Genomic DNA, 16,040 nt, shown 5'->3' with positions numbered 1-16,040 from the left:
GAAACAAACATGTGTACAACAGAAGATAATGTCAAATAGATTCTCTTCACTATGGTCAAAGGGCTATGGAACAACAAAGAGGGAGTGATTAATTCCATAGTGTAGTGTGGCTCAAAGAATCTAGTATTCAGAGTCAGAGAGGCCTAAATTTGAATCACAAATCTGACCTTTACCAGTTCAGACTGTTATTTTCCCGGCCCAGAATCCATTTATATTTCTTCCAAGTAACCACATCCTGACTTGCTTTCAAGAAATAATCCCGTTTTACTCTTGGTCCATGACTTTGAGTTAGACTGATCACCTACTTACATCCTCAAGTGTGGACAAAACAAGACTCAGGCCTAATCAATCTTCTTAATCTTCCTAGTCAAAAGACCCACAAAGCCTCCTCTTATAGCGAACGATTGTTAACATTTTGCCATATTTGCTTAATTCTTGCTGAAATATTTTTAAATAGATTAATTGCACCATTGCATTTTATCCCTAAAGATATTATTATATATCTCTATAAAACTAGATGTTTCTATTTCTGCTATATAACCACTCAACCATTATCATACATAAAAATTGGCAACAATTACCTAATAGTATATAGGCATATTCATATAGTATATTCAAATTTCCTAAATTTCCCGCAATCACTTTGCTTAGATCAAGATTCAAAGACCACATAGCTTGCATTTGGATACTATATCTCTAAAATCTCTTCCCATGTAGAATAACCTCTCCTCCCCAAACTTTTGTTTCTCTATGACATTAATTTCTTGAGGCTGGGTTAGTTATCCTGTGGAATATTTCATCTTCTAATTTTACCTGAATTTATTATTTTTTTCATTTAACTCCTATCTCTATTTTTTGAATGTCATACATACAAAATGAGATAAAAAGGTATTAGACACAGGTTAAATGTATTTGGCAAGAATATTTCACAGGTGATACTCTATAATGACGACTCATCTGTTTTTTCCCCTGCTGTTGGTAATGATAAGATTATTGACAGGGTTAAGACAGAGACACCTAGATCTCCCCATTGTGGAGCCACATTTTCCTGTCTGTGAGAAGCAATTCGTCTGTGAGATGAAAATCTGGTTTTATGAGAAGATCCAGGTCCAAACAACCTTTCATCTACTGATTGTAGTACCACTGCCTTTCCTTCCTGGAGTCAATCGTTTCATTAGTGTTGCAAACTCCCAATTGCTTAGTGATATTCCTTCCATAATTATTAGTTCGTATTTTTCTGTAAATAAGTGCCTTCCTTTATCAACTGTGGCCTCTTTTGATTATCCAATATGGTTCTCATTGAAAACTTAGGAGATGTGCTTAATTCTTGCATTTAATTACCATTTTTCAGTAGAAGTTATTTGTGTAACAGTCACATTGGTGTTCAGTGAGATTTTTCTTTGTATTTTTCTCTTTTACTTTTTGGCTCTTAACATATTTATTTTAAAATGCTATTTTAAATAGTGTATATCAATAAATAAACATAGTAGATATTACTACTCACCGATATCTCGGATCTCCCTCCTCTTCCGAGTCTGTGAGAGGATTGCATTCCCTGCCTCCCTTTAAGTATGGGGTGGTGTAATCGCGCGAGAAGATAAAGTTAATAAGATACAGCTGAGAGGTAATGCAAAGTCAATTCTTCACGCTCTCCCTTCCCACAGCCTTAGCAAATCGCTCTCTAGTGGGTGGGACTTCATTTCCTGGCCCCTGTATGAGGACCACGAGGAGTAGACCCTATGCAACTTTTGAATTATGTGTAGTAAGAGCGAGAACTATTTTTTTTTATTGCTTTAAAACATTGATTTTTTAAAAAGTTTTATTACAACGTAACTTATATCCCGGCATATATAGTAAGATATTGTACAATACCTTACATAGGAGTTTTAAAATTATGGCTTCAGAATTTGCCCATCACTAAAATATCCAAATGCAATATGGGAGTGTTTTCAAATATTCAGATAGTCTATGCTAAGCAGTGAAAACTCAGTTAACTCTTTATATTTTATACTTTCTTCCATATGCTCTCCTGTTAGGTATATGCTTGTGACCAGAATGTGCCAGCTCACTTGGTGACAGAGAGTTGAAAATCCTTTAGATACATTTTACTTAGATAATTGTAGTCTATCTCCAGATTGAAGTAATTGGCAGAGAGCTGGGAATAGCAGTCATAACAGTTGTTTAACTGAGAAGTGATTATCCATATCTGGCTGCAGGGCTTGTGAGAAATCGAAAAGGCTAAATGCTACCAGTGCCTCTATTCAGCTCCTAATCCTTCTGCAGCATGTTCATGTTTTTCAGCTTTCCAACTTTTTTTCCGACCCAATCTCTATATCACACGGAGTGCTATCACACCATATGCTGCTTTCTGCCCTTTCACACTTTCCAAGAACACTTGAAAAGCTAAAATCTATACTCTAGACTGGGAAGTAAGAAATGTTCAAAAATAAGCATACCACAAAGGAGAGAGTGATAAATACCAGAGGAGAGGAACAGATAAAGTGCTAAAGAAGTAGGCAAAAAGAGTGTTTCCAGCTGTGAGATATGAAAGGTGATAGTTTTCTATACAGAACTTGAAAGATAGATGTAAAGAAAGTATGGATGCATGGCTATGAGAGGGAAAGAGGTTTTCTAAGCAGACCGTGGTCAAAACACTGGCCAGTGGAGGGTATGAGTGAACTCTCATCAAGGAGTTATGTTAGAGGAGAAATCATGGTTCCTTTCACCTCCCTGAACTAAAACGTGTGACCTCCTTCCCACCTGAGGGAACATTCACAATTCCTGATCTCTAGAATTCTGCAACCCAAGCCCTACTTATGGATGATTTCTGTTCATCATTGGGGTTACTACTTAAATATTACTTTTTCATGGGAACCTTTCTAACGTGTAACTAGTTTAGATTGTCGGTTTTAATTATTTATTGCATATGGGGCTTTTCTTTGGTTGCACTTAATAAAAGTCATTGTTTTATGTTTTATCCTACTTCCTCATCAGACTCTGGGTCCCACGAGAGAAGGGACTGTTAGTCCATAGCAAGGGCTCCAGACATATCTGATGATTAAATCAAAGCTAGATTTAAACCAGATAGGCATGTAATACTAATATTTACTTTACTGTAGGGGTTGAGAGCCAGGATAAATTAACAACAAATATGCTTCAAGTTCCCAAATGAGAGGAGGTTATTGAAGACAGCTGTATTTGTTTTCAGTGGCTGCTGTAACAAAGTATCTCAAATGTGGAGGCTTAAAACAACACATACTTATTATTTTATAGCTCTGTAGATCAGAAATCTGACACGGGTCTAATAGCCTAAAATCAAAATGTAGGCAGGCCTGCATTCTTTTCTGGATGCTCTAGGGGAGAATTTATTTCCTTGTCTTTTCCAGCTTCTAAAGACCATCTGCTCCCTTTGGCTCATGGTTCTTTGAGCATCTTCAATTCTCAGCAACTTTGGATTGAATCCTTCTCATGCTGCCCTCTATTTCTTTTGACTCCTTCTTCCACTCTTAAATAGGCTTGTGATTATATTGGACCCACCTGGATATTCCAGAGTACTCTCACTAAAGTCTGCTTATTAACAACATTGATTTCATCTGCAACCTCATTGTCCTTTGCCACCTAACATAACATATTCCAGGGATTAATATGTAGGTATCTTGGGAGGGTCATTATTCCGCCTTCTACATTAGCTACTTAAATGTTGGAGAAAAATGATAGAGTATTTTAGTCTTATGAAATTACTGATGAGATTCTCCTTGTGCAATAACTAAATAATAATCCTAATTACTCCTTAATACCAAAGTCAATAAAACCATGTCTATAGGATAAAGAGGAGACATCAGTAAGGATGCTATGAACTAAAAGCTATGTAAGTGTGCACTATTAATAAGAAGAATCTTATTAATAAGAAGAATCAGAACCATGTGGGGATTTTACTACTTTTTGTCCCTAAAGGATATCATCTCTGATCTAATTCTGCCTCTCACTCTAGCTACATTTATCACACATTTCCTTTTTTCCTTTCTTTTCTTAAAAGTAATCACTCCTCTTTGGCCTAGCTACACTAATACCTAAACATTTACATCTTGACCCCGATAACACTTTTCTTCTATTAGTGTCCACGCCTTTTCTATTTTCCATTTTCCTTTTACGAGATTGTAGACATGTTCAAAGAGTGAATTTATTTCTCTTTATAAACCCTGTAGTTCTGTGATTGTCATGTCAATCAGCTGTACAGTAAATGTCTGCTAAGTGAATCAAGTGAATGAATGTGGACATGGAGTAAAAGAATCAAATAGTTGAATCACATTATTTGAATACAAAATGGAAAGAAAATACTCTGTGATTAAGACTTATTTGAAAACTGCTTAGGACAGAATCAAATCAGCCACAAAAACATCACTTCCAGTTCTGATTTTAGCAGAATTATAGGGGCATAGGCAACATAAAAAGGATCATTATAATATTTATATTATTATAAATAGTTCAGTCCACAACACTGAACACTGTGTTGCGGAGCACAGCCTCCGGACGCGCAGGCTCAGCGGCCATGGCTCACGGGCCCAGCCTCTCCGCGGCATGTGGGATCCTCCCGGACCGGGGCATGAACCCGTGTCCCCTGCATCGGCAGGCAGACTCTCAACCACTGCGCCACCAGGGAAGCCCTCAATACTTCCTTTTAAGGGAACTATCTTGTGAGTCACAATGTTTCTGAGTCTGAATTCATTGCCATCTACAAATTCATGTACAGCTGAAATCCAGACCATCCACTGAGGTCCATTTTCAGTCACCTTTTAAGGACTTAGCATCTAGATTGCTCTAAATGTATTTTTTGTTAAATAAACATATATGAAATACTTACTACATATCGGGCACTGGGCATGGCATGAGGGGAGGGTGAAGAAGGCAATCAGTGACAGACAGGATAAGCCCCACTCTTGAGGAGCTCACATTACTAAGACATAGAAAATGGAAATGTGGTAAAATAGTATATTTATCTTTTTATGAATATATTTCTTTAATAGGATGGTCATAAGAATGACACATTAGCACTGCCTTTCTGATGTGATAAAGAATGAACATCTGACCCACATCATGGTAGGAAACTGGGGTACCAAGTGCCCACAGAAGAAATCTCCATCCACCAAAGAGAGAATGTTTCCTTGGATTCCATCATCTCTGCTCTGGCTTCCAGTCAGGTCTCCATGACTTGCCTGGAATCCTTTATTTCAGCACCTGTTATCCCTCTTTTCTCTTGCCACTCTGGACTCTTATAAGACCCAGGTCATCTATCCCATGTCTCATTCATCCAGGCCATCACTGGAATTCTGCAGCACATCTCTTTAATATGCTGCTGCCCTGCCATCCTCAAGGCAGTTGGGGGTGGGGTGGGGGGAAACATAGCACCGTATTAGGGAAAGCAAACAGCTGGGGTATATTAGCAAATGACATTTGGACATATACCTAACAAGCTCACACAATACATGCTTCCTTCTCAAGTGATATATAGTCTCCTAGACAGCAAAGAAAACCCCTTAATTATTTAAACATGTATGGGCTGATTCTCCACGCCAGGCACAAGAGACACCAAGTGGATGGTGTTTCCTTCCTTCATGCACAACCCATGATAGGAAGTTTGTGCCTGAAATCGGGAACCAGATCTCTATCATGGCTCAGCCAGGTTTGTCTTGGCTCTTCCCTACCTTTGAATGATGCCACCACTTTGCTTTCCCTTGTTCTGGGCATTAGTTCAGTTTTCAGAAGGAGGGATAAGATGGCAGAGAGAGGGCAGAAGGGGAAATGGGAAAGGTGTACCTGTAAAACAAAACAAAAACAATACAAAAAGCAAAAACCAGATTTAGTATTATGATATTCTGCAACAATAGAAGGTAGCTGGAAATACTATGCTCTAATGCAGACAACATGATACACAAGCCACAGGGGAAGAGTCAGTGGGGACAGTGTGGCACAGACCTCTTAAACTTGTTGGGTCTCAAATCTTTGTTACATTCTCAAATATTTCATGTTTCACAATGCCTCATTTAAGGTATTGTATTCTCTACATTTTCTAGCAATCTTCAGAGTAATAGAAAGCAAATCACTGTTTCTCTGGTAAGGGGCAGTCAAAATTAGTATCACTCTGTTAAACACTGGTATGTAGTTAAATGAAATGTCTCCCTCAGGAAAGAATGGAGAACTCAATAAAACCTCTATTCTCACAATATTTATAATTTTTCTGGTCCAATTTTGAGGAACAGGTTGTATTTGAAACGTTAAAATCTTTTTTTTTTTTTTTTTGCGGTACGCTGGCCTCTCACTGTTGTGGCCTCTCCTGTTGCGGAGCACAGGTTCTGGATGCACAGGCTCAGCGGCCATGGCTCATAGGCCCAGCTGCTCCGTAGCATGTGGGATCTTCCAGGACTGGGGCACGAACCCGTGTCCCCTGCATCGGCAGGCAGGCAGACTCTCAATCACTGCGCCACCAGGGAAGCCCTGAAACGTTAAAATCTTAATAGCAATAAAGGTTAAATGATCATTTTCACGAAATAAATGTCTACCTCTGAAATGGAAATAAATAATAACTAAAATAAATTAACTTTGGAAGCTTGTCATGGTGTTAGATATATGCAGTGCATATCTAACTGTACATTTCATAAACTAGTGTTATGATAAAGAGATAATTGACATTATTAAACTGTGGTTAGGTATTCACCTTTGAGAAATAACCTTACCATGCTGATCTTGTTAAAAGTAACTTTGCCAAGCCAAGCCCTACCATCTTACAAAATAATGATGTGTATCAATGGCTTGATTGAGAATATAATGCTGAAAAGACCTTAAAATATTTGTGGACAAATAGATAACTCTTTTGCAGATTTGTCAGTGTGGTTTTACATTTACATTAAGGTTACTGAATTTTTTAAGAATCTGGGTCAGAATGTTAGACTAATATGAAACCAACTAACTCAGATTCTAATTTTCTTATATGAACTCACAATAAATTTCATTTATCTTGTGGAAAATGGCCTGACATTTTGAAATCAGGAGAAGTCATTTTCTAAAAATGCAAGTCTAAATGTGCAATATTTGCACACTCAAGGAGAGGTTATTTAATTGATTTGAAGTTTGATAAAAAACTTTTTCCTTCAAAGAAAACTTCCTGTGAATTAGAATGAATAAGATGTGTGCTCAACCTCTTTCCCCAACAGATTTTGGAACAAGTTTCAGAGTGGAGGGAGAGACACAATAAGCTCCTAGATTTTTTTTTTTTTTTTTTTTGCAATACGCGGGCCTCTCACTGTTGTGGCCTCTCCCGTTGCGGAGCACAGGCTCCGGACGCGCAGGCTCAGCAGCCATGGCTCACGGGCCCAGCCGCTCCGCGGCATGTGGGATCTTCCCAGACTGGGCACGAACCCGTGTCCCCTGCATCGGCAGGCGGACTCCCAACCACTGCGCCACCAGGGAAGCCCAAAGCTCCTAGATTTTGAGCTCTTGGAGAAGATGTGCCTTTGCCTCAGGACTGCATTAAAAATAGAGAACTGACCAGTTTCATGAATAGAGAAATTCCACTCTAAGATGGTACACTGGATGGGTCTGAGAAAGTCTCCCAGAGGTTCGCAAAGCTGAAAGCATTTTAGGCATCGGTCCTGAGAAAAACAGAGGAGTGATGAAAGAAATTGTACAGTGACACTAAATTTTCCATAACTCCTATTCTTGTAGTTGGGAGTGAGGAACAATGAAGAAAAATCCTTTGAATATGAAGAATGAAAGTCATTTTTAATATCACATATGTGGAATCTAAAAAATAATACAAATAAATGCATATGCAAAACAAAACAGACTCACAGATATAGAAAACAAACTAGTGGTAACTAGTGGTGAGTGGGAATGGGGGAGGGAAGAATTAAGGATATGGGATTAACAGATGCAAACTACTATGTATAAAATAGATAATCAACAAGGATATAATGTATAGCACAGGAAGTTATAGCCATTATCTTGTAATAATTTTTAATGGAGTGTAATCTGTAAAATACTGAATCACTATGCTTTATACCTGGAACTAGTATACTATTGTAAATCAACTATACTTCAATTAAAAAAAAAGAATCAAAGGCATTTCCTGTCATCGATGTAATGAATGCCTGTGTGGAGAAAAGACAACCAGGCAGCAGATGAATTGCCCCTACTTCATGTCCTATCAATACCTGAGGACTGCACAAGACGGTGCCAGGAGCAACGGTGGGGAACCCTGACATGTCCAGAATTACACAGAATTGAACAAGATTTAGTTTCTGCTGTATAATAGAATTGTGACACAAAATAGAAATTAGATTGAGTTCTATAAAAATAATGAAGGTTATATTTCTTGCACACTTGCTTTTGTGGACTGACATTTGAACCTGCTAAACAAAGATTTAGGAATCAATCAAATTACCTCAAATAATTTGGGGGTACATTGAAGAAAGTACACATGGAAATAAAGACAATGAAATCTCATAGGATTCCAGGACCTGCAATATATCAGAGCCTTACAAAGCATAAAATATAATTTAGAAACTGGGAGATACACAAGAACTCTAGGATCGGGTTATCCCTAAGTGCCCTCGATAGCAAGAATTTGTTACTCTTTTTTGTGGTGACTCAGCTTCTCTCTACTTGCTTCTATTGCTCTTATGTCTAACAATCACCTCATATTTTTCTCTTCCTCCATTCTCCATCTTACATCATCTGTGTTTTCATCACTTTTACTTACTTACAACTTTAGTTTGAGAGGTGCAGGCTCCAGCTTCTAATGAGTTCCCTTTGCCTTTTCAGCTTCTGCTCCCACTATAAATTGACTATTTCTGTGTTTCCAATTAAAATTTCTAATAGAGAGAACCTGATTGGTCCAATTACTTATGATTATGCCTAATTGAACAGACTTCATGGTGCTGACCAGCCATGGCTCCATAGGTCAAATATAGCATGAAGTTGTGGGTTAGATATTTTCCCTTAAATAAGACTTTCATATCCATATCTCTGTCATAGGATTTATTGTAATATTTACAATGTGTTGCTTACTTGCTTGGATCTTACTAGACTAGTGTTTTACAAACTACTATGCATTCCTAGGAGAAAAATATTTTGAACATACACTCTGAACTATAGTATATTTGTTTGGACATAATGAATATACAGTACTGTGCTAATACCATATTACCTTATAGGACACACTAACAAAATAGAATTTAAAATTATTGAAATACAAAAAAAGGTTGAAAAAAACAGAAAACTGAAATATAAAACTAAGCTATACTTATTTCCCTCAACTCTAAAATCATCTTTTCTAGAATAAATTCAATTCACTTTGGACACCACAGTGCTGGATGAAAAGCCAATCAGGCTGACCAATGTTAATAATAGTAGTGGTACTAGTATTAAAAATAAAAATAGTAATAATAATAGCACTAGTAATAATGGAAATAGTAGGAGTTACAGTACTAGTAGTAGTAATAGTAATAACAGGTGTAGTAGTGACAGTAGTCACAGCAAACATTGATTGAGTGCTTATTATTCCAGGCACCACGTTACGTATTACCATATCATTTCTATTTTAACCTCCATAATGCTTTCCTGATACAGATATTAAATATATGTCAATTTTACGAGTAGAGAAACTAAGGCTTAAAGGGACTATATGGGTTGCTCAAAGTCACACTAATAGTAAAAGGCTTGCCAGATTCCAGACCTGATCTAGCTTTGTTCTCAGCCAGATGTCTTAACCATCCCCTTACTCTGTGTTACACATTGGTGCTTTGGAGCTTTTACCATTTACTGGATAGGACAAAAAAATCTCAAACCCTATTTAATGGTAGGGAAGGGTTTATAATAGTCATCAGGGCTTGGATATTAGTTATTACTGCAAAGACTGAACTGGGCTGAGTGTAGAAAGCATATCTGGAAAATCCACAACTGGACTGGACAGGGAAAGCAGGGACTAGTATTTCTAGTGATTATTTCTTAATCAGTCCTTAGCTTTTCACATATTTAACCCTTTTCTCCCTTGAAAATAAGACTACCATTCTAATTTATTTGATCATTATTTCATGGATATATGAAATAATCTTTGAAATTACTTTGAAATCTATGAAATTACTTTCCTTGTATTATACGTAAGGAAATAACTATCTACTTGTCCATACCTGGGAAAACATGCTCTTTAAAATTCAACTGTGGAGTTGCAAATGCTCATTTAAATTCCTCTTGTTTTTGTTAAACATCACTTCCTCTGAAATACCTTTTCTGACCATTTTTCATCTGTCAACTATGTTACTTGTTCCTTACTACAGCCTCTCCTAGCTCTTAATACTCACTTAAGTGTAACATCCATTACACCAAAGTTACTCATTTCTTTGGTCTAAACGCTGAAGATAGAGATTGGTTTGTATTGTTCCTAGGATCTGGCATTGTGCTTGGCTCAGGTAGATATTCACTAGATTCTGTATTGTCTAGCAAAGGAGGAAAGTAAGAACATGTCACATAAGTTAGAAGAGAGGAAAAAAGAAAAAAAGAGCATAATTATAAAGTTTTTCCAGGCACAAAATCACAAAGATCTGAGCTAAATCATTGGCACTAAAAGAAGGAAAAAAGAGTGACATCAAATGCTCATTCTATGCATCAGTTGACTTGGTGATCAGATATGTATAACAAGTTAGAAAAAGATGGAGTGTATCAAAAATTATGTTTACAGATTATATTTTGGGCAACTGGAATGTCAATATGAAAAAGAGGAAAGTTTAAAATATCCCCTTTCGAGAGTGGAATGGGTTCATTTTCAGATATGGTCTCATTGAGACTATGGGTCAAATTTTAGTGAATCAAGAGACTGTAAATTCAGATTTCAATCACTGGAACTACAAAATAATCAAATCAAAATAATTTATACAGTGCTCAAGCATTCTTTTAATATAAAAGATATCTAAATTAAACATCAACCACTTGTTTTCTGATAGCTTGAAATTGACCCATCTCTCAATAAAGATTACCTGACGGGCTTCCCTGGTGGCGCAGTGGTTGAGAGTCCGCCTGCCGATGCAGGGGACAAGGGTTCGTGCCCCGGTCCGGGAAGATCCCACATGCCGCGGAGCGGCTAGGCCCATGAGCCATGGCCGCTGAGCCTGCACGTCCGGAGCCTGTGCTCCGCAGCGGGAGAGGCCACAACTGTGAGAGGCCCGCGTACCGCAAAAAAAAAAAAAAGATTACCTGGCATGTCGGGAGTTCTTTGAGAAAAATGTCTGAACATGGAAGTGCAAACTAAAGTGCAAAGTTGAAACTTTGGGGACCCATGAACAGGGTACCATGGACATCTGTGCTTGGGACCAGTTAGGATATAATTGCAACAATCATCAGAGGTTTATTTGAAAAGTGGGGCTAGTTTCAAGAGCTGCAAAGAAGTAAAGGTTAAAAAAAAAATAACAGATTCTACTAGGGAAGTGACCATATTCTCCAAGTGTCTCTTCAAAAATGATGTGTTTGAAAGGTACAAGATGGAGGTAGGTATTTGGAAGGTAGAAGGTCTCCCTTTGAACTGAGAATACTCACGTAGTTCTGGATAAATTAGGAAAAAAGTAAAGACCCCTAGAGATTCAGGTTAGAATCTGACACATGGGTATTCAAGACAGGATTAATATGAAAAATAAACGAAATATGATGGTATTTCCACCCAAGTAGGTGAAGAAGAAAAATGGGCAACTTCTGTATGGTGAAGAAAGAGGTTTAGAATGATAGTGAGCAGTGTTATTACTTAAATGCAAATCAACATAAATAAATATATAATGGCAGCAATTATTTTCCATTTAATATAAAAAATCTGTATTGAATGCACTGTAAAAAAATATATATATTTGTATGGCTTTAATTGCCTACTTTATAGACAAAGGAAGATCAATAAGAAAATTGGTAGCACTCTTCAGCCATTTAAATTTTACTTTCTGGGTATATTTATGAAATAGTAGCACAAAAGTAATTCTTTGTAGCACTATACAATTGTGAGGGATGAAAAGATTACAGTTCCCAGAGAGACTGCATTTTTATGACAAATATTTAATGATCTCCTACCGTGTGCCAGGCATAGTGAAATTGCCGTTCACTGTCTGGTGAACAAAGCAGAGGTGATTCTTCATTTGTTGGAGCTTCAGTCTAGTTAAGGTGATTAGAAGTTTTCACATGTATTATCTCATTCCATCCTCCAATCAGCTGCATGAGGTAATAAAGTATCATATGTGATTTATTTTCCAATAAACTTAGAGTGGTGAAAGTCATATGGCTATTTACCAAGAAAGACAGCGTTGGAATTAGTTATTAAACTGAATGTGATATTTACTGAAGGTTTATTGTATGTTGCTAACATTACAAAGAGCGAGAAAATAACCTCATTTTCTCCAGTTCTGGGTTCTTGCCCCCTTTCTGTTAAGGCTATTCTAGCAAGTTTTTGACGCAAATGACTGTGGGAACCCTGGTCAGAAGTTTCTGTCCCCACTAGAAGTCATACCCTCTGCTAATTTCCAGCCTTCGTTCTGAGACAGGGCCCTGCATTCTAGAGCTCATACTTCTAGTGCTAGCATCGCAAAATGGGGTTTTTTTTCCTCATCGTGGGAGTGGGAAAAGCCATCAACTAGAGAAGAAAAGATAGTGCATGAAATGAGCAAAAGGTACAAAAGAGACCTGCTATGTTGTGAGAGAATGTATCTGTTGAATAAAGCAGAAGGAAATGATGGGAACATATTTTAAGAAATAAACCCTTGTGAAAATCTCTACTTCCAAAACCAATGCCAGGTCAAGTCCTTAACCACAAGTACATTCTTTGGAGACAAGTAGATATTTATTGATTGGAAAGTAAACACCAAATTAATTACTGCACTATTATCTTTCCAGTGAATAGCTATTTTTAAATCAAGGTTTTTTCACTTGGGAAATTATAGGAAAAAGTCACTGAAGAGTCAAAGGATTATTTCTCTCGACTAACCAATGACACAGTAAGGTCCATTATTAAATTTTACAGCACATGCAGCAACACCTGACATACAGAAGTCAATAAATATTTGTGGAGTAAATGAATAGAGCTGACCTTGGCACACACAGACCTAATAGCTAGTCCTAACATGTGGGGAAATTCATTTGAAAGGATAAACTTGGTGCCCAAGAAGTAATAGAAAATACTGTTAATCCTTTCAATTGGATTTTCCACACACAATCGGCATTTGTTTTCTAATTTTAGTGAAATATTTTAATTATGGTATATTTTTTATATCATGTGATCAATACTTATGGGTTCAACTGAATTGAAATTTAAATATAATATGGTATCAGCTATTGCATATGCAGGAATTTAACAAACTTTGTGTATTTTCTCTGACTTTTGGACATAGACGCTTATGTAGAAATGCCTTCTTCAGCATTCAGTTACTTTCCATTTTTAGAGGAAGATATGTAAAGGAAGGAGATTAGTATTGATCCACAACATCAGTTTTGGGGACTAGTCCATACATTCTCACCTAGCTGTAACAGGGCAGGAAAGGCTTTTTTTCCAAAGGCAAGAAAATGGACTACAGCTGTGCTTACACGTTCTAATAGTAACAGTTGGATTTAATACAGGGAAAATATAGTCAACTTCTCTTCACAACCATGTAGACAAGTCAGACAGTTTACAAGAAATGCTTGTTTTTCAGAAGCTTTTCTTGAAACAGTGCAGATACAGCCTAAATTTCTTGGGTGTCAGGCTGCCAGTTCTTTGGTTTTATGATGAGATCCATGTCAATAAGATGGAAAGGCAGTCTCTCGGTGGCATGGTTGTCAAATATGAGCCGACATTCAACTCCAGTGGCCTTAAGAAAGAAACTTTATTTTTCTTCCCTTATTGAGATTATCAGAGAAGAAATGATTCGCAACTGTATGGATTATCACATTCACAACACTTTAAATGGCAGCCAATGCAGCCAATTTGGGAATAAGGATAAAAGATTGGAGGACACTATTTTTTTTATAGTTTACCTTTAATCTGAAATATTTAAGAATCATTTTCAAAGGTTTTCATTAAAAAAAGGTATTTAATGGGAATGTAATATATAAGATGGAAATGAAGATATCATAAATGTATTACAGGAATAATATTTTTATCTATACCTTTTATATGAATTTTTCGTTAGGTAGGCCAAAATTGTATTGGTCATAGGTATTATTATATATTATTATATAAACAATTATTATATACATAATAAAATTACACATATATATGTATATGTGTATGTATATGACCTTACAGAAATATATCTGTGTATATACATAGAGATATAGATATAGATGCCTCTCAATATATCCCTGCAGAAATAAGTCTAATTCCTTGGGCATAAAAACTTTTCAGTTGTAAACTTTTACATGAGATGCTTTTCCTATGGAATCTTACCTTCTGAAGAGTTTATTTTGTTGCTTCAGGGCTAGCGATTAATAAAAGATGCTGGTTGCCTTTACAAATAGGAAGCATGAGAGGAGATCAGAAGACAAGAGAGGAGGGAGGTCAGGGGCTGGGATTCCCTGGTTCTCTCCCTATTGGATGATCATGGTGTCTGGATCCCTCAGCCAAAATCCAAAGCCTTTGCAGGTGGCCTTCTAATGTCTCTGGTGATCACACCCCCACCTTGTCTCTTCATGCTTAAATAGTGCTGTGCCAACCCCAGGAGCCCCATTATCCTTTATTGGTTTCCCTAAATTCAACCTACAGCTTTGTATATAAGACTTTATGAAACTCTCAAATTCCCCAGTCTGGGTGTGCCACCTTTTCCTGCAGGACGCTACCTGATACACAAGGACAGTATTAGCCCTTCTCTGGTGTGAGAAAGCTGAACTGTTGAATGTGTGCTTTCCCACAATGGGAAGGTATGCATGAACCAATTTAACAAATACAGAATAAAGGGTAAAGGGAGCTTTTCAATGAATAGATTTAGCTTCTCTCAGTTCAACAGACATTACTGATGTTCCCTGAATGAAAGAAGAGACACAATTATTGAATGAGGGAAGTGGTATGAGCTGTTATAATTTACATATGAATTAAAATATCTTCTGTCAAAAGGAAACCTGAAAACACAGTTCTAATTATTTCTGAGCAGTTAAAAAATCTGTGGATCTTAAGTATGAGTGTTGAACATTAAGGATGAACCAACCCCTGCCCTGGTGCAGAGGTGTTTAATAAGTCCAAGTTCTTCAATGCTGATGGGTGGTTAGTGAAGGTGACAGTTTCCAATTTTGGTGTTTGGAGGAGAATAGCACTGAGATAGGTTTAGGGCAATGAGTAAAGGGATTTCTGAGATCCAAATCTTGTTTAAAAGTTCTTGATTACAGGCTGGCAGTACCATATGGCTTGCCTCTGGTGTAGGACTTCCTGAATGATTATGTCTCTCAAGATATTATAAGTCGGAATTTTAAAAACTTAATTCTCCTCGCTATTTCAGGAATCATAAGTATTCTCAGAAAATGTGGTGCTTAAGCTGACACTTAAAGTATAAAATTTAGATGAAATAGGTTTGGAGGTGAGAGCTGGAGAAAGGTAATGTGTTTCAACTAGAGGAAAGATTATGCTCAGAAGCTAAGAGATAAGAGGCTTAGGGTAAAGAAATAGAGAATTGTCTAGTGTGGTTTAAGTTTAGAATGCTTCAGGGAAATGCACACTAAAATGCTGCTAGAGAGATAAACAAGACTAAAGTTATGACTAGAAGAAAATATAAATTTTATCCTGAAAACAATAAGAAGTGGGAGTGACATAATCAGCATTTTAGAAAGATCCACATATCCAGTTTAGAGAATAAAGTGGAAGCAGACAGAGTGAAAGCAGACAGAAGAGCTAGGAAGCGCTTGTGATAATACTATTGAGAGAAGATGCAATGGTATTTGAGATTTTTATAACTGAACCAAGCAAATATGAGAAGCTATAAGAAATTATGAAATTCCACTAAAGCTTCCGACTCTGCTTCTCCTTATAGATTCCCAACATACAAAATACTGACTTA

The sequence above is a fragment of the Neophocaena asiaeorientalis genome, unplaced genomic scaffold, assembly GCF_003031525.2.
Source record: "Neophocaena asiaeorientalis asiaeorientalis breed wild unplaced genomic scaffold, Neophocaena_asiaeorientalis_V1.1 scaffold533, whole genome shotgun sequence".
In the NCBI taxonomy this organism is placed as follows: Eukaryota; Metazoa; Chordata; class Mammalia; order Artiodactyla; family Phocoenidae; genus Neophocaena; species Neophocaena asiaeorientalis.
Note: the sequence above shows the minus strand (reverse complement) of the source record.